The following is a 19,185-nucleotide window of genomic DNA, read 5'->3' as shown; positions in this document are numbered from 1 at the left end:
AAAAAGATCCTGAACTTTTAGAAAAAAACTTTCAAATCTTGACTCCAGAGAATGCAGTTTATCTTACTATGGCATTTATTTTGCAGGCAATTCCATCTCCAACACATGAGTCTACACAAATGGTCTCACCCGGCAACATATTTCCCAGCCCATGCACCCCTCCCCTATCACTTATGCCCTAAGGATACTGCAGAGACAGCTATGGGTGCAATGAAAAATTGCAAACCTGGAGTAATGAGATCAGCACTGACTTCTAGCTCTGCACTTTTCTCTCTGAGTTTGTACATGTTACCTCAATTCTATGAATCTTGACTTCTGTCATCTCTGTTATGGGGGCGTTAGCTGACTGCCAAGAGCTCAAGTGTTCTACCTGACTCAGTAAAATAAATCACATCCTGTTATACACATTTTTAGAATTAGAATTTAGAGAGCCAAAACTGAATAACTGTATGCTCAGGGTAGTATTTTCCATTTTAAAATTAAAATTCATACTTGCTACTAGTCTGATTTCTTTTGGATTAGTTCTTTTTTGGAGGTCTAAACTTTGGAGACCTTTGCATACATAAGTAGCTTCCAAAATACTGAGCTTTGTGAATTAAAATTTAAGTTTTATGATACTCTACATGTCGACTGCAATGGAAAAACCACCAGGCCAGGAAGCAAAAATATCTATAAGTGACTCGTATGTTCAGTGACATATCTGAGCATTCTGCTCCTCCATTTATTCCTCTGTAACTTGAGAGGACAACGTTTACCTTTGAGGGTGATCTGAGGGTGAGATGAATTCATGCAAGAGTGATCTACATCATGGAAGCCACAGCTACAAAAACACTCAAGCCAGTATTAGAATATCCGAGGAGCCCTACGAATTTTCAAAGAAAGACTACATCATTTAGCAGTTAAATTAATCACAGCATGAATGTTAGATATTCTTAACCTTGCTAGGAGCACACGTTCAGGTCTTGGATGAAATCCATGGATCATCTATAAAAAATGCAAATAAGTTCATATACATAATGTTTGATACAATTTTGGGTGTTTTGTGGGCTTCCCGATGCTCATTTGTGGATCATTTATGTTTAGATAGACCCCAGGTTAAGAATTCATTTCAGATCATAAAGAAGAGTAGACACTAATGATCATCTCATTTCATCCTCTTATTTAACAGATGACAACTGTAGGTATGGAGCTTATCAGTGACCTTAGCACAACTGCTAAATATGGCTTTAATAATTTTTTTTTTACTTTTCAAAATCTACAGCCTACATTATATAGAGTAAGCTTGGTTATTTGAAATATGTTCATTAGCAGACCATTTCATTTATCATCCCTGTTAAATCAAAATAAGCTTATGCATATCTTATACATTGTCAATAATATAAATGGAATTTATATCTTGAAATGATGTCTTATGGCAAGAAAGCACAGACTGAATTAATCTAGTGCTCCTTTTAAAGCTAAATTGCCAAACACTTTTAGAAGGAAACTTTATCCACTATGGCTTAAGCCTAAATTCTTAGGTGAATTATGATCTGTTAATCAGGTTTCCTGAATTTACTCAGCTCCCAGCTAATTGACTAGGTTCTGCCAAATTCCTGATCAAAAAGAAAATCAAGTGTTGCTGAAGTCTGATGCTAAGAAAAAATGCATTTTTATAAGAGTAAGATCAAGAAAATGCATAAACAATATATTTTTCACATTTAGGAGTTTTGGTGAAGAGGGCCAACATTCCCACTACAGATGGGATGTGAGACCTATTGCTTTTCCACTGTCATTGAAATGAGCAAGTATTACTCTCCCACAGGTGCAGGATTGATTGGTGTTTCCTGAGCATGATGCAGCACAATGTTAGAATGGGCCATCAGCATCATAAGTGAAAAGAAGACAAGCGGGTAGAATCACTGAGTGTACAGCAAGATTCAGTGTACATACTGCTATCTGTATAATTTCAAAACAGCAGTTTTTGTTGCTTTTGTTGTTGTTGTTGGGCATTGTGAGTCAAACACAGGTCAAGTGTATATTGTTAGAAATATTGCAGTAAGTGCTCAGCAAAGAACACAGGCACTCTTTCAAATCCTGGCTACCATTCTTGTTAAAGTTGGAACAGAATAGACATGGCTTAAGAAAGAAGATAAATGACATCATTTTTACTAGTAAAGACTTAGTGAAGTATCAACTGGCACATGCCAATGAACCTTGCCTCTCTAGTTCAAGTTTTCTGTGCACTCCTAGAAACCCCAAAACCCAACTCTGATTAAGTCAAAGAAAAATTGAGTCTATTCCTTAAACTTCCATGCCTTCACAGACCATCTCAGAAAGCTTTTGGTTCTTCCTGGGTAGTTCTTGCTTAAATAGTGAATGTTCTCTTCTCACTAACTAAAGGAAAATTTCCTGTAGCTATCGAGCCTTAGAGCTTCAGAAGATTTATTCCATACCTACTCTTAGTTTTTGCTTCAGGTGTCATGCAATGTCTTAAGCTGTAGTCCATGTAACCTTTGGAGAGGAGGTTGTGAGGTGGCCAGGCCAGCCAAGGCAGAGTCTTGACTTGCCAAGAAAGACAAGCCACTTCACCAGGCATGACCCACTTCTCTTCTCTTCCTGGGGTTAGAGCCCAAGCTGGCTCACCTGCTTCCCTCAGTCAGATGTCTCTGGAGAGGCTGGAATGTTCTCAGATGTCAGTGGCAGTGGGGATCGCTTTTCAAACTTTAATGTTTCTTGTCAGTTCTTTCACTCTGGAAGAATTATCATAAAGTACAATCTTCCATGGAAAAGTTTGGTCATCCCAAGCATGTGCCCCAAACCAGATATATGAGCTGGTTGACCTGTTCACCCCTTATATAACCTCAGATTTCCTGATTAACTCCTTTAATCTTAATTGTTTTAGAAAAAGATTCAAAGCTTCTAAAGCTCTTTACTCCTAGTCTCCTGGGCACCGATGTTGGGTCCCAGGCTGTCTTGCCACATTGCTTTGGCAAAACAATGACTTTCCCTGGGATTTTAAAAATATAATGAGGCCGTTCTCTTGTTCTGTAACTTTTATCTCAGCATGAACTCAGTTCTCATCAAGGAGCTTTGTTTGCAGCATCAGAGCTTTAATTTTTTTATTCCCTAAAGAATAACTCAAATAAAGGCTTTAGACAGCGGATCTCACATTTTTCTTAGAATATTTCTGCTTATCTGTATAAGCAGAACTATTCAAGTAATTAAATCTCCTATAAAGGAAATTATATTTTTTCCCAGAGGAAGAAGTCTCAAATATTGATTTTCACTCTAATAAGGAAAGCTATGATTCCAGAAGAACATGGAATAGGTAGTTGCAGAGCCAAATAAATGTCCATGTTTACCTAATGAACATTGTAGCTTCTAATCAGAAGAAATGGATGTATATGATTATGGCTCTTCGATATGTAGAATATCTTATTTTTTGTGGGGAGAAAAAGTGAATTTTAGATGCTTCAGAAAATGTATTAATCTATTAATTGTTAATTTTTTTAAGAAATTATTTCAAATGCTATTTGTTCTCCTTCTGCTAAAAATTCTAATTATTTTAGTAAGGAAGGAAGCAGGTAATGAAAGAGGAAAACATATATCTCGCTCACAAATATATGTATATACACATTTTACATATGCACACACATACATACATACTTTTCATACTGGTGAATGGAAAACCACTGTCCTAGAAGATCACATTGTCTACATTTTTCAGTGAAAGATTCTTATAACTTCTTATGTTCCCACGTGCAGTAATACACAGAACTGAGAAGAAGATACTTCTTAGAAAGTGGATCATGTCCTCCCTTGCAAGCAAATAAAGGAAAAGTATCATTTCTACATTGCAATGAACAATGCTAAAAAAGAGCAGGAGGCTACTTCATCTCCTGCAACTTTTTGCTGTCTTTCTATACTCCTGACTTCACTGTAGGCATAATGTTGTAAATAACAGTGTTGTAAATGATAGGGTGTTGTAAAGGATAGCGTATTCAACATGGCAGAGGAGAAGTGAAATGGTGCCTTCGAAATTTGTCTCTAACATAGTTTACCTGTTACTAGCCTTGTCCAAGTCAGAATGCTCTGGAATCACCAGAGGACTCTGACAGCTGGCAGGCTGGCCGAGTTACCAGAATGGCTGCTGTTGTTCAGCTCAGCCCATTCTCTGTGGGGCTCTGAGGAGGGACATTAAAAATCTCATCAATTTAGACTGTTGGTTTCAAAGAGTCTGATGGTTTGGAAATGTGTGATGGCATTTCTTGCCTCAATCCTTTCCTCTATTCCTTTTCCTATTTCCTGATTTTCTTTGTTCCTGCTTGTCACAATGCCTGCAGGGTGCTATTGGTATTTAGTGGTCAGGAACCAGAAATGCCATCTCCATGTACTGAAAAAATATCCACCTCCAAATGCCTACAATACAGATTGGGAAACACCTGATTTAAACAGTGTCATCAAGAGCAATAAATACACAGATAAATAAGAAAAAAAATAAAAAATAAACTTGACGTGATAGTAAATAAAAGTGATTTATAATCAATTAAGTTCATAACTTAGTTTATCTGTGGGGAGGGGTCTTTCCTGAACATGGTTGAGATGTGAAATTAATATAACTGCTATGGATTGAACCATATTCTCCAAAAAGACAAGCTGAAGCCATAACCCCTAGGATCTGTGAATATGACCTTGTTTAGAAATAAGCTATTTGCAGGTAAAATGAGAGTTAAGATGAGAGTGGGCCCTAATCCAACATGACTGGATGTCTGGTGTCCTTGTAAGAGGGAAGTTTGGACACAGAGTGACTCAGAGGAAAGGGGGCCATGTGAGACAGAGGCAGAGATAGAAGTGATGCGGCCACAAGCCAAGGAATGCCACGGGCCATGGAAGCTAGAACAAGCAAGGAAGAATCCTCCCCTGGAACTTCAGAGGAGGAACGGCTTTGCCAAAACTTTGATTTCAGGCTTCCAGTTTCCAGAACTGTCAGAGAATACATTTCTGTTGTTTTAAGCTATCCAAGTTTATGGTAATTTGTTATGGCCACCTTAGGAAACCCACACAATAGCTAGTCTATATTTATCCAAAGCTTGGCAAGTTGGCATGGTTCAATGGGGTAGACAGCTCACAGCAGTTTGGGGATAGGACAGTTACTTACTGATAACCTCTGCTTCTGGGTAACTGAGAAGACACATTTCCCTTTCTACCCAGGAGGGCACATTTCCTTCTAAATTCCTCTACTTTTGGTCGATTACACCAGGAAAGATTTCTAGAATTCCAAGATCAAAAGAAGAAAAGTATCTTTTTGGTAACATAAAAACCAAAAGAGCAAAACAAAACTCCTTTCTTTGTCACTCTTTTTCTGTTGCAGATGCAGATTATGTTGAAAAAAAAGAAAGAGGCCAGCCAAGGGGAAGTGCCTCTATTTGATGCCACCCTTCATTTCCATAGGACATGCTTGCCATCTCATGTTTATTGCCTTGCTAGGTTGTGTTCTGAGAACATACTTCAAACATGCCAACTCATGTTTATTGCCTTGCCTCGGTTCTGTTCTGACAATAAACAGTGAACTGCAATATTAAAATAAGAAAACTGACCTATACAAAAATATAACTCATGTCCATTTCTTACTAAGTACAAAACCAAATAGATGCTTTTTTTTTTTTAAGAAAACGTGGGTGTTCTCCTTCCTATGAAAGGCTCTCCTGTGGTTAGTACTGGATAATCATGGATCTTTTAAGAGACAATCCCTACTGCATTCACTTGTCTAGAGTAAAATTTTATTTCATAAGGATGTTCAGGTAAAGGTGATTGTCCAAATATAACAAATCTGTCTGTAAAGTGATTATAATGGCTTTTGTTTGTTTGTTTGTTTTGTTTCTTTCTGAGATGGAGTCTTGCTCTGTTACCCAGGCTGGAGTGCAGTGGCACAACCTTGGGTCACTGTAACCTCTGCTTCTTGGGTTCAAGTGATCCTCCTGCCTCAGCCTCATGAATAGCTGGGATTATACGTGCCCGCCACCATGCCTGGCTAATTTTTTTGTAGTTTTAGAAGAGACAAGGTTTCCCTGTGTTGGCTGGTTTGGTCTCGAACTCCTGACCTCGTGATCTGCCCACCTCGGCCTCCCAAAGTTCTGGGATTACAGGCATGAGCCACAACACTTGGCCTACAATGCCCTTTTAAATTTCATTTGCTGATATGTAATCACAGGAAGCTGGCTAACTGGATGTCCTGGATCCTGTCATCTCGCCTGTGCCTCCTCTGTGGCCTTTCAGTGTCCAGTGCATTCACCATGTCTCTCACTGTGCAACTCCTGATCCAAGTGGTACTGCTGGTCCCAAGCCACTTCCCTCTGCCCTGTAAGACATATTTGTCTTAAAGGCCACTCACCCAGGGCCTGTGCTTTTCTACACGCCAGTGCATGTTAGATAATAACTTTCAGCTACTCTAAGTTAATGTGTTACTTCTCTTAGAGATCACAAAGCTTTTAAATCTTAACTCACAAGGAGAGGAATGCTGGTGAATGAGCTTGAAAAGGCTTTGGAATTCCTGAAGTCAGGACACTAAAGTTTACATGAGATTTTTAGTTAAGTTCATTTACTAACTAGCTGTGAGACCTTGGAGTCCACATTTTGAGCCTCAGTTTCTGCAGTTCAATTTGACAGGCATGGAGCACCTGCCATGTATGTGCTCATACCTGAGAGGAAGGGATATTAAGCTAAGACATGATCTCTGTTCTCTATAGGCTGAAAGACTGGTAGGGCTGACATGTGCAGAACATAGGGAGACATTTGAGCCTGCAAAATGAAGAGACTTTTGGTTGGCAGAGAATGGAGGAGTGTAGCATTCTAGAATGAGGAAATGGCATGAGCAAAGGCAGAGAGGCCTGAGAGTATACAGCAGGTGTTACCTTCTTGGGGAAGCCTTTCCAAACAAGAATGACCTATCTGCTTCTCTGGCCTTTCGCATCATGATTAGAGGAACCTCCTTTTTTTTTGTTCCACCTCTAATTCAGATCCTAAGCCATTTGCTAAACACTTTGGACTTGTTTTTGTCAGCAATTAAGAGATCTAGAGAACTTGTTTTAAAACTTCTTATAATGAAAACATTTAATCATCTGCAAAGTAGGAGAGAAGAATATAATAAATCGCCATGTTCCTTTCCCTCAGTTTCAGCAATTATTAACTCACATTCATTTTTCCTATCATTTTCCCACTCCCATATTATTTTGAAGTAACTCCTAAGCATCATAGCATTTCTCCTGTAAATAAAACAGTATATATCTCTAAAAGATAAGGGTTGTTGAAACATAAAGGTTATATTATCATATCGAAAACATTAACAATACCTTAATATCATCATATATCTAGTCAGTATTCAAATTCACGATTGTCTAATAAATGTCATCATTTATTTTTACAGTTTTGGTTTGATTCAGGATCCAAATAAGTTTCATAATTGTGATAGGCTGCCATGTCTCTGAAGTCTCTTTTTTTGTCTACAAATTCCCCCTAGCCTTGTCAATCTTTCTCTAGATCTCTTTTTTTTCCTTGCAAGTTATTTATTGAAGAAACCTAGTTAGTATTCCCATAGAGTCTTCTATAGTCTGGAGTTTGCTGATTTCATCCCCACAGTGTTATTTAACATCTTCCCCAGTTTTCTGTATTTCCTGTGACTTGATTGTTGGAAGCAGATGCTTGGTCAGATGCAGGTTTCTTTCAGTTTGTCAAGACTGCTTCATAGGTGATGGTGCGTTCCTCCATTAGGAGATGCAGCACCTGAATGCATCACACTCCATGCTGTTAGCAGCCACTGATGATTAGTGCCCAAGCCCACTTGTAGGTCATGCAATACGGTGATATGCTATTTCTTCCACGCCTTCTTCATTTGTAATCCGGAATAATCCTATAGAGACAATGATCCCATCATCTAATATTTGGTCACTCGGTGGTACACTTCACAACATAAAGGCAGACTTTGATAAATCAATAAAAAACTTAATGTTTTACTAACCATCTATTATTTTTTCAAAATAATGTGTTACTTGTTAGCATTCTCCAATGAAGGTCAATGAAGCTTATTATTGTTTTGCTTTTGGTATTACTGTGAACTTATGAGTTTAAATGTATTTAATGTGTTTCAATCAATTATAATTATAATCATCATCAATGCTCAGATTGTCCCACCTTTGGCCAGTGGGTGCCTCATTAAGTGGTTTTGAGTCCTTCTGACAGGATCCTAGTATTCTTTGAGAATATGTTCACTACCTGGTCTAACAAGATATACCAGATTCATCTTATCTATTTCCTAACCAAGACCTGGAATTAGCCATTTCTCCAAGAAGCCTTCATTCTTTTTAGCAGAAGTAAAATTTACAAATCATAATGTGAGCACCTATAAGACTATCCTTTTCTTTTGGAAGAAAGCAGGCAACCTGGTGTGGCCTAAATGAGTCCCAAAACTGGCAAGAGACTGTGGAAGGAAAATGGGTGACCATTTAGGAGTTACTGATAAAAGATGATAAGACTCTCAACCAAGGCTGTGGGGATGGAGAAGAGAATCAGAGTTGGGAAAAATTCTAGAGACTACATTTATGCGAGAGGATTTAGCAACCAATTTGGTAGTTCAAGGCAATGGGGGCAGAGGTAAGCAAAAAATTAGAGACCTGGGTTCAAAGTCCTGCCCAGTTCTGTTACTTATCTACTGTGTGATATGTGGCTCATTACTTGACTTCTGAACCTCAGTGACCTGAACTACAAAATGGGAATAGTACCACCTACTTTATAGGGTGCTGAGAGGATTAGATGAAGTAGCAGATGAAATGAATGTAGCACAATGTGTGATATCTAGTAAAACCAAAAATTTAAAAATGTGACACTTCTAAATATCTAGTATTATCCGTAATGTGAGGGGTTGGCCTAGATGACCCCTAAAACTTCCAGTCAGCTCTGCTCCAGCCCTCTCCCCAGTCACACCTGTGCTGCTCTCTAATAATGTCATTAGAGTATTAATAATGTATTCTCCAGCATTTACCTACACCACATTTTATTAATTATTTTATTGAAAAGATTTTATAACATATGTTGCCAAAAGAAAAATAAATTATATATTCTTCTGAGGACTGTTTTTGTTTTTTGATAACTATGTTGGCAACTTTCATGTTAGAAGAGCTTAGAGTAATGTTTTAAGAAACTGCTCCCATACATGACAAAGAGAGGAGATCTAAAAAACTAACAAAGTATATTAAATACTTATCAGTTAGCACAGAGTCCCTTAAAATACTATGCAAGAGAGTTATCCTGATCAATGATTTATGCAGCATCTGGTTTTAGTAAATGTAGTATTTCTTTAAGTCAATTCTTTCCCAGAACCTTCTCTGACCATTATATCACTGATGCCCTGTAAATGCTTTTGAGGTTATTTGCTTCTCTAAAATCTTATTTTTGAGATCTCCAGCAGAATGATTTTTTGAATCAAGATTTTAAAGATCAAAATAGCCATCTAGCAGTCACTATAGCCTCATTAACAGTTGCTAAAGAGGGATTAACAATATTCCTAATATTTCAACTTTTAAAATTGTAGGCGGGGGGTGGGGAGGTGGGAAGAGATAGCATGGGGAGAAATGACAGATACAGGTGAGGGGACGGAAGGCAGCAAAGCACACTGCCATGTGTGTACCTATGCAACAATCTTGCATGTTCATCACATGTACCCCAAAACCTAAAATGCAATAAAAAAAAAAAAGAAAAAAAAAAAAGTTCAGGCAACAAAAGAGAGAGAGAGAGAGAGAGAGACAGAGAGAGAGAGAGAAACAGACCCAAAGTTCCCTCATCAGATAGCATTGTATTCTTTTAAACTCTTTCTCCCCAGGCACACACAATGTACATTTGATTTTGTAGCTTGCTTTTTCAATGTACTGTGAAATATAAAGTTACAATATATTGTGTTAATATATCATATTCATTTTTGCGTGTCAGTACCTCATGGACCACTTCATTCTTTTAAGCAGTTGCCTAATACTGCCCAGTATGAATGTTGAATTTATGCTGGTTTATCTGACCAGCACATTATTGTTACACATTTACATTATTTCAAACTTATTTATATTAAAAACAGTTCCTAACCCAAACAAGCAAACAAACAGGACTTTGAATCAGGTCTGGATAGGTGATAGACACATTCTTATCTATTTCTGTGTAATGTAGCTTTGAAAAACCATTATAAAACAAGAGACAGCTGTTTTTTTGACACTAAAATAGTTTTCTTTTTTTTTTAAACCAAAATCTTGGCTGTAAATTTCTGAATCTCAAAACCACACTTCCCTCTTTTCTGTTACCCCTCCAATCTGAAACTCTATTCTCAGTAATGGAGCCATTTTTCACTTCCTGAGCAGCCACACTTGTCTTTTAGATTGGAGGCATTGAAAGCCTGCCTGCTCTTGCTGATGTGCAATTCTTTTCCTTCCAGTGAGAAATTAGGCCCTGCTTTTCATTTCACTTGGAGAACATGGTGACTCCCATGGGAAGAGAGGTGGGGCAATGGTCACCGGTCCTCCAGTGCCACAAGCACAAGACCAGACACAGCTCCCTGTTAGGCCTCTAGGACTACAGTCAAAGCTGCTGAAGTCAAAATGGCTGAGAGTCTGCCCTGCTCAAGAATGGACAAATGGACATCATGGAACAAGCAAGGCAAATATTTTAAATAAACACAAAGTGTCATCCTCTGGTTTGTTGACAGGTTGCTCTTCAAGTTGATATAATCTTAAATTTTACCATTATTCCTAAGGCTGTAAGGCATGTGTCTTATTTTTGAAGCTCATATTCTATTTGCCAGCCAAGAAATAATTAAACTTACTTATTTTGAGTAAGCCAGTATGTACCATGAGGATCTGTTTCATGATGAAGCTGGAGGATATGCCAACCTTAGGGACTTTAACACCAGCCACATCAAGGAGTGTCAGCAGTGCCGGGTAGCTGACAAGTGCTTCCTTCTCCCACCTCACCTAAGGCACAGGTTTTATTTGATTTCTGTATCCCTTCTATCCATTGCTTAGTCTAAAATACAACTTATATTTCAGAATAACCAAAGAAGATAGCACAGGGTCTCTTAGGTCAAGAAAACTCCCATTCTATTCTTGAGTTTAATAGTGACTAGCTTATACCTTTAGCACTCATCATCTTAATTTACTTAAATTTCTCAGACTTAACTGGGTAGCTGCCAATCATGCTTCCCTTAGACTCAAGTAACTTTTCATAACCTGGCTATTTTTAGTTATTTGGAATTCTCAACAATGCTTAAATAGTGGAGGTATCTTTATCTTTCCTAACTGAGCTTAAAGGTAACATTTTCTTAATTGTCCAGGGAGTTTATAAAAGTTTCAGCTATTTTAATGATGCCTATGGCACCAAATAAAGCTTACATTTTAAGAAGAAGAATTTGTGTGTGTGTATAGCTCAAAAAATAGCTGATTTTCAAAGTTTAGCTTCTGTAATCTTCAATGAAGACTAAAAGCCTGACTCATTTTTTTAAGCTTTTTGGAAGCACTAGACATAAGCACCTGATAGTAAGCAAGTTTGCCAATGTCTCATTTTTGAGTTATTTAAGGCAAAATTTGAATTAGGTCTTCATTTTGCCAGTCCTCAGAAATGTATTTTAATCATCCAATTCAACAAATAGATTTTTAGTACCCTCATGTGCCACACAGTATTCTAACACAGTGGGATACCAGAGCAAACAGGAGGGACAACATCTCTCTCCTCCTAGAGCTATGTTTTAGTGAGGGGTAAGGACAGATAGAGGGAGATAGACTTTAAAGAAAAAGTAGGGGCAAGAGTCAGATAAGGGGCACTGGGAATACGGTGTTGGCAAGTGGAACAGACTACAATTTTAAGAGGTCGGTCAGGGTAAGTCTCTTTAAGAAGGTTAACAGTTGACAAAAGTTTTAAGAAGTGGGGGAATTAGTCATGTGGATATCTGGAGAAACTACATGCCAGACAGAGGACTTAGCTACTATGTGCTATGAGGTAGCCCTGTAGCTGGTGCAGAGTGAGCAAAGGAGAGTGTAGAAGATCAGAATCAAGAACCAATGAGACCTCCGTTCATGGAGGTCTTGATGGTCACCCCAAGGATTTTGGATTTTACTCTAAGAACAATGGGGAGCCATTACAGGGCTCTGAACAAAGCACTGACTGATACAGTTCCAATGAATTCACTGTTGCTATGCTATGCAGAAAACAGACCTGAGGAGGGGAGGGGCAAAAGCAAGTAGATCTGAGAGGAGGCCACTGCAGTGCTCTCAGAGAAAGACAGTGGTGGCTTGGACCAGAGTGGAAGCAACCGAGGTGACAAAAAGTGGTTGGATTCTGTACATATTTTAAAAGCAGAGCCAACAGATGTTCTTGAAGGTTGGAATGAGGAGCATTGGGAGAAAAAGAAGACTCGAGGATGACTCATGATTTGCAGTCTGAGCAACTAGAAAGTTGCATTCATTGATCTGGGGAAGGCTTCAGGTGAAGCCCCTTAGGGGAAGACAGTCTAGGAGCTCAGTTTGGACATGTTGAGCTTGAGATGATTATTAGATATTCAACGACTGATTTTCTTTCGACTAAGTCAAAATTTATTATCCTCAAAGAATGTAAATTCCCTGATGGTAGAGTTTTGTCTTTGTTCATTATCGTATATCCAGAGCCTTGGACAGTGTTTAGCACATGTAGATTCTCAATTAAAAAACTGAATGAAAATTTATAAAGCACACACTATGTTTCTTGTTCTGTTCTACATGCTGGGGATACATCAGTGGCAAAAAAAAAAAAAAAAAATACACCAACATTTCTGTTCTCATGTACCTTACAATCTAGTAGTGGGAGACAGGGAAAGCAAATGAAATACAATAAAATAAATCCTTTGCCTGTTGGTATACATACTTGACAGAGACTGTTTGCATGTCTGCTCACATGGCACTCTATGTATATGGTCATAACCCTACAAGAAAGAAGACTGAGAGCTCACAGTTGGCGTTCGTTGCTGGCCTGTCTTACTCCAAAGCCTCTGTTACCACACCATGTTGCTTCTCATGTAAAATAACACAAATCCCTTCATTATCTGATAAATATCAGGGCTATGTTTCTCTTCCTATGAGCATCTAAAAAGAGTCTTCTCATAATCAGATTGTTTTTGAAGACCAGTTCTAGGAAGGCTGCCTGAAAGTAAGCAACCCCAGACAACTTTGCCCTCCTTAACTGAGCCAAACCATGTAGCTGCTTTCATCTTTATATCACAGGGCATTTTCTTATTCTTCACCCACTTTCACAATGTCGAAGTTACCTTAATTACCCACCATAAAGTCTATCACATCATTTCATCTGAAAGGCTCACTTTGTAACTTTTCACAGTAAAGAGACATACTAAAACAAATATTGTATTCATATACATTTGAGGAGGTATACCTTATCTCTCTAAAAATAAAATCTAATGAATTTTTCATTTCTAGCAGCCAGCATCTAATGTTGATTTGAGCCTTAGTACTCCAAAATAATTTTCATCATTTTCCTCCTCTGTTTTGGCCATTTGACGTTTGAGAAAACATTATGTTCTCAGCTTCTTCTAAGTAATCTGTGTAGAAATTCTGAAACAGCCACTGCCCCTTCCTACTGTCCATTTCTTACCACATTTCTGCATGTAATTTGATATTATACTTCCTGCCCCCTAACATGTAAGTGATGAGTATTTTTTCTTCTGTTCTGATATATCTGAACAGTTCTCCTTTGACTATCTGGGCTCTCCTCCTGAATGTCATTGCCATCAACATTGTAATTTTTAAAAGAAAACATCCAGAGTTCCCCACTACTTGAATGTGATATAAGTATACGTTTTGATGTTCCCTATCAGGCAGCAATGTTCATTAATAGCAAGAGTTCCCATAATCAGTAGAGAGTGTGATCTACCAATAACTTGGGTCTTTTCAAGGCCAAGAAAGACATCTCCAATTCACCGTATTTTCTTTAGGCTCCTCTGATGAACCAGTGGCAGCAAGGTCACCTCATGTTGTAATTCTGAGACATACTGAAATCCTCTCCTAATATGACACATTACATTAACTCAGTAGAATTTCTGGGATCTTAAACATCTCCCTAAAAGCATAAAGACAGTGCACTGTAACGAACACACAAATAGAGAACCCTTTATGTCACTGTTCTTCCTGAAGAATCCAATCACAGTACAAAGCAAGAGTCCTCTAGTATGGAGTGTTTAACAATCAAATAATGCTCCACACCAGTTGGTTATGGCATCTATTTGCTGTCTATCTATGGGATCATGCTATGGTTTCAATATTTGCATTCTGAAAAACTTCATGTTGAATTCCTAATCTCTAAGGTAAAGATGGTATTAGGAGGTGAGGCCTTGAGGAAGTGGTTAGATCATGGGATAGTACCTTATAAAAGAGGTCCCAGAGGGCTGCCTTGCCCTTCTACTGCATGAGGACACAACTAGAAGGCCGTCTGTGAACCAGAAAGACAGCCCTCTCCAGACACAGAATCTGTAGATGCCCTGATCTGGGACTTCCCAGTCTCTAGAACTGTGAGAAACAAATGTTGTTTATAAGCCACCCTGATTATGGTGTTGTTACAGCAGCCTGGAGGAACTAAGACAGATCACAAAAGCTTTTCCAACAAAACTAAAACCATGTCATAAAGGATAGACAGTACCAATAACTATCCATTATGGATACAATAGTGGTTGACTAAACTCTGTTTATAATGAAGTTATGCTTGTGCACTTCCAAAACTGGTAAATACATCACAATGTAAAAAGGTAACATGTATTTCGTTAACTCCATATCAGGAAATATAATATGTTCTAACCTTTGGGAAGTCTGAATGGTAGCTCCAAGTTTATAACCATGTCCAAAACGACAACAAAACAAATAAACAAAACCCTCTCTCATCTATCTCCTTTCATGTTCAACACCTGCAGTAAAGGTCCCGGGTCCTTATTTCCTTGTTCATTGAAAAGATAATCAAATGGTGGAATTTGGAATGTAAGTGGAAGATATTATCATCAAAGGTGTGTTGCATCACCCACTTTATTTTGTATTGAATAGACACGCTTTCTAAATATCACACCTGGTTATTTCTCATTTTTTTTTCACTTAAGAGTCAAGTATTCATAGATTTTTACTTTAGGTATAAAAGGTACAAATATCTACCAGAGTTCAATTGATCAGAGGAATTTTTAAAAAACATCTGTCTTAAGATTCTATCTAATATGTTGCTTCAGGCTCTATATAGCCACAGCTTCCAAGTGATACCAATAGACTTATCCAACAGGGATTATGTAAACCTTATATAATTAATATTTGTGAGACTTCTTAAGATCTTGGCACAAAAGACAGCACTGAAATTCAAAGCTTTCAGTTTTAATCATAACTTTCTTTTTAAATTAGATGCCAGCTAGAGTCTGAAGGGCTTTGAGTCCTAGCCCCTATAGCAAGATCATTGCTACCACTGAAAAGATACTTTTTAAAATATGTGAAAGGAAGAGTCAAAAGGGGTTAAAATTATTTAGGGAGACTATAGAAATCCCATCAATTGTTCAGAAATACACAGTTAATAGATATATAATTAGAATCAAAATATCCCATCGGTGTGAGTGCTACCTCTAAATCCTAATCCATACAGTTGCTAACCCAGAGAGCTGCTTTTAAATCGCCATGTCTTCCCATGAACAGATTATTTCTAATGAAATGGTGCAGGATAACTAAAGCCCCATGAAGAAGGCTTCAAAATAAAGCTAATCCTGTATCAAAGTTATTGCATAAGTGAACTGCAGATGAAAGGCCAAAAGTATGGTTGGCAGTTCAAAAACAAGACAATCAGTTGAATTTGAATTTAAGATAAACAACAAAGAAAGACTTGGTCTAAGTATGTCCCAAATATTACATGGAATATAGTTAGAATGTACTATTTTACATTCAAATTTGACTAGACAAGCTGTGCTTTTATTTGCTAAATTCGGCAATACTAGCCAAAGGAAAATTAAGACTATTTTCAATTGACATTGTACCATCCTGTAACAAAGAAAAACACAGATGAGAAGAATTACATAATTGTCTATAACATTTTAATGATTTCTATTACTTAAAAAATGGCAAAGTTTCCAACATTTATAAACCATGTTAAAACAGGTGAAAAAAAAATGCTTATGCTGGAGTAAAGGGTTATGAGGAACATTCAAAGATCCACACATCAGAAAATACATTACATCAACCCTGTCATTTAAATAATTTTAAGCTGTAACTAAAAAAAGAAATGTCATGAACTACATACACAAACCAGTCTTACTGAATAGTTGCCCGGCTTCCACATTAACTACATGATAACATATTAGCTCTGTATTTCTAAGTAAAAAGAAAACATCAGATAAAGCAGACACTCACTATCTGCCCACCTCTTCTTAGAATTAACACTGTCTTCTACATAAAACATTTTTTCCAAGAAACTGCTTCATTTGATATATTATGAACAAGACAAGTTTAATTTCTAAACTAATATGTCCAATTTTAGTGATAGATACTTCCAAGGGGAAGCAAACTGTTGTAACTGCTATTGCAGGATTCTTTCATTTAGGTTTAAGACAATCAAATCCCTTTTGAAACACTTTTAAAATGTTACTGTCCTTTGTTTCCAGTGGGGTGCTGTAATCCCCTCAGGAAAGTTATCGCTTACGAAAGTCTACTTAAACAGTATAATATTTGGCCAATATTTTTCTCATAAAAATACAAGCACAATTAGACTGGGGTCAAGTGCTGAAGTTAAATTAGAGAGTGGCAATTATTTTATGATTGCCATTGTTTTGAAGCATTCAGACAAAATGACCTGTTTTTTCTTAAGTTGTTAATCTGAATTATCTCAAGTTTGTAGCTCTGGGGACCTAACCTTTAAGATTTAGCTGAGTTGGGTTTTTGAAACACACCAGTTTGCAAAAGTTTCTATGGAAGAAATAAAGTCCTTGGTGAGACTTCACATCTATTTGTGACTGAGCATTTTTTGGACTCTTGTGTTAAATCAGAGTTGGCACATTATTAACCTTTTCAAATTAGGCATTTAGTAGGCTCAGCTGAATATTTTCTTAATTTGCACATTGGTTTGCTGGAATAGCTGGCACTGCACTGGAATATTAGTTGAGATCTTTGATTTACATAGTCTAAGTGCAAACATATGAACTCTGCTTTTGGAGAGGATGACCTAATTAGTGCAGAATACAGTACACTTCATTAATAAGAATAATAGCAGTAACAACAGCTAACACTTATTGAGCATTTGCTATGTTTCCAGCACTGCATATCTATAGATATATTCAGTTATTGAACACTTTCAATCACTCCAATTTTTTATTCTCTAAATTTTGTAGATAAGAAAATGCAGAGGGTTAAAGTACTTGCCCTCAATCACACAATTAGTTAAGTAGTAAAGCTTAGATTTGTACCTAGGCAATCTAGCTGCAAAATCTACACAGGCACTGTTTGAAACACTGCCTCTGTGAATGCCTCTGATAACAACAAAGAGGGTCCATCTACCTTCTCAGGTCACTTTTCATGTGAAGGAAATGTCACATCTTTGTGACCACAGATTTCAGGGGAATAAGAGTTTCTCAGGCTAAGAAATGTCAGTGACTCTTCACAACCACCCCAACATATCATAATCAGCCTTTCCTGTTCCTTTAAATGTGTGTATGATTTTGTTTATTTTAATATATGTGTGATAAGGCTACTGAGCTGACATATATCAAGTACAGAGCCATAAATGTGCAGGTTGAAGTAAGTCTTCCTTCAAGGATAAGGGCATTCTAGATGTTAGTTACCTGGAGAAGAGGCATCTACCAGATTAAGAACACAAAGAGGATCCCCAGCCGGCTGGCAGACTAGGAATCTAGCTGTCTGGTGATCTAGGTCTTGATCACCAAGGGATCAATACGTCTGCACGGAGTGCGTGGTAAAGGGTGGAAGGTACTTTTCCTGAGAGAAGACCGGGGCAGACACAGCAGGCCTAAGGCAGGAGAAATAGGACCATGAAGTTAGTGCCTCTCTTACCTAGTCTTTCCTTTTTGTTCTTTTTGAGTATTCAAAAAATGCCTTTGAAAGTTCTAATATATCTCATACTTCACTGAAGGAGTTTTTTAAATAAATGGGGCTGTAAAAAAACCCGAATGCAACAACCATGGTGGCAAGAACAAGGAAGAGAATCCAGAGTAAAGCAGGAGAGGGCTCAAGGAGGAAGCTACCATTCTCTTTTCCTTTTGGTTTTGGGGACAAACATTGGAGGTTCTGGTTTGTATTTTAATGTGGAATCAGTACTCCAATATGCCTTATACTGACATAAGAAGTGTTTGAAAATGAGTTGTAGAATTGACATGCTAGTTTTCTAGCATAATGAACCTTGAGAGAACTAAAGACCATCTAAGGTTTATCTCTCCTTTTAGAAATACAACTGAGGCTGGGCATACCAGTCCACATCTGTAATTCTAGCACTTCCAGAGGCCATGGTGGAAGCATCACTTAAGTCCAGGAGTTCAAGACCAATCTGGGCAACACAGGGAGACCCTCCCCCATATCTACAAAAAAAAAAAAAAAAAAAAAAATTAGCTGTTTGGTGGTGTAAGCCTGTAGTCCCAGCTACTCAGAAGCTTGAGTTAAGAGGATGGGGAGGCCAAAGTTGCAGTAGAGACAGAATAGCTCCATTGTACTCCAGTCTGGGCAACAGAGCTAGACCCTTTCTCTAAAAATACATAAATATGTTTATATATACCCGAGTGAATAAATGTAGAGATCTACCTTTGCTGGCTTGTTGACAATGCATGCATATTTGCAAGTGTTCATTATATGTGCTGGAGGAAATTCTATGTATATTTTGAGAGGATTTGTTGAGCCAAAAAATAGGCCCCTACCTAACGCTGTTCCTGGCTGAAGAAATTATCACCTTAAGAATTTTACAGAAATAATTTTGAAGCCTCTAAGACTAAAAGGGGAAAAAGAGAAGGAAACAGAAAAGGAAGGAGGCCTGGTGAAACTAACTAGAGATTTGCTAGGGGAGTTCTGGGATAAGCCCCCAAAACAGGTGTGCCGCTTTCACTTTAAGGGCCCACATCCCTTCTTTGCCAACACGTCTATTTTTTCTTTAAAAACGATATTTTACGTTCTGAAAACA

The 19,185-nt window shown here is 37.8% G+C and overlaps 1 protein-coding gene across 1 annotated transcript in view; it reads right to left on the bottom strand.

Annotated features, from left to right (window-relative positions):
- The window catches only part of PARM1 (prostate androgen-regulated mucin-like protein 1), a 111,503-nt gene that overhangs the window by 89,916 nt on the left and 2,402 nt on the right, over positions 1-19,185 (bottom strand). The window lies entirely within an intron of this gene.

Source organism: Saimiri boliviensis, chromosome 3 (assembly GCF_048565385.1).
Source record: "Saimiri boliviensis isolate mSaiBol1 chromosome 3, mSaiBol1.pri, whole genome shotgun sequence".
Classification (NCBI taxonomy): domain Eukaryota; kingdom Metazoa; phylum Chordata; class Mammalia; order Primates; family Cebidae; genus Saimiri; species Saimiri boliviensis.
Note: the sequence above shows the minus strand (reverse complement) of the source record. Positions and strands in the feature narration are given on the sequence as shown.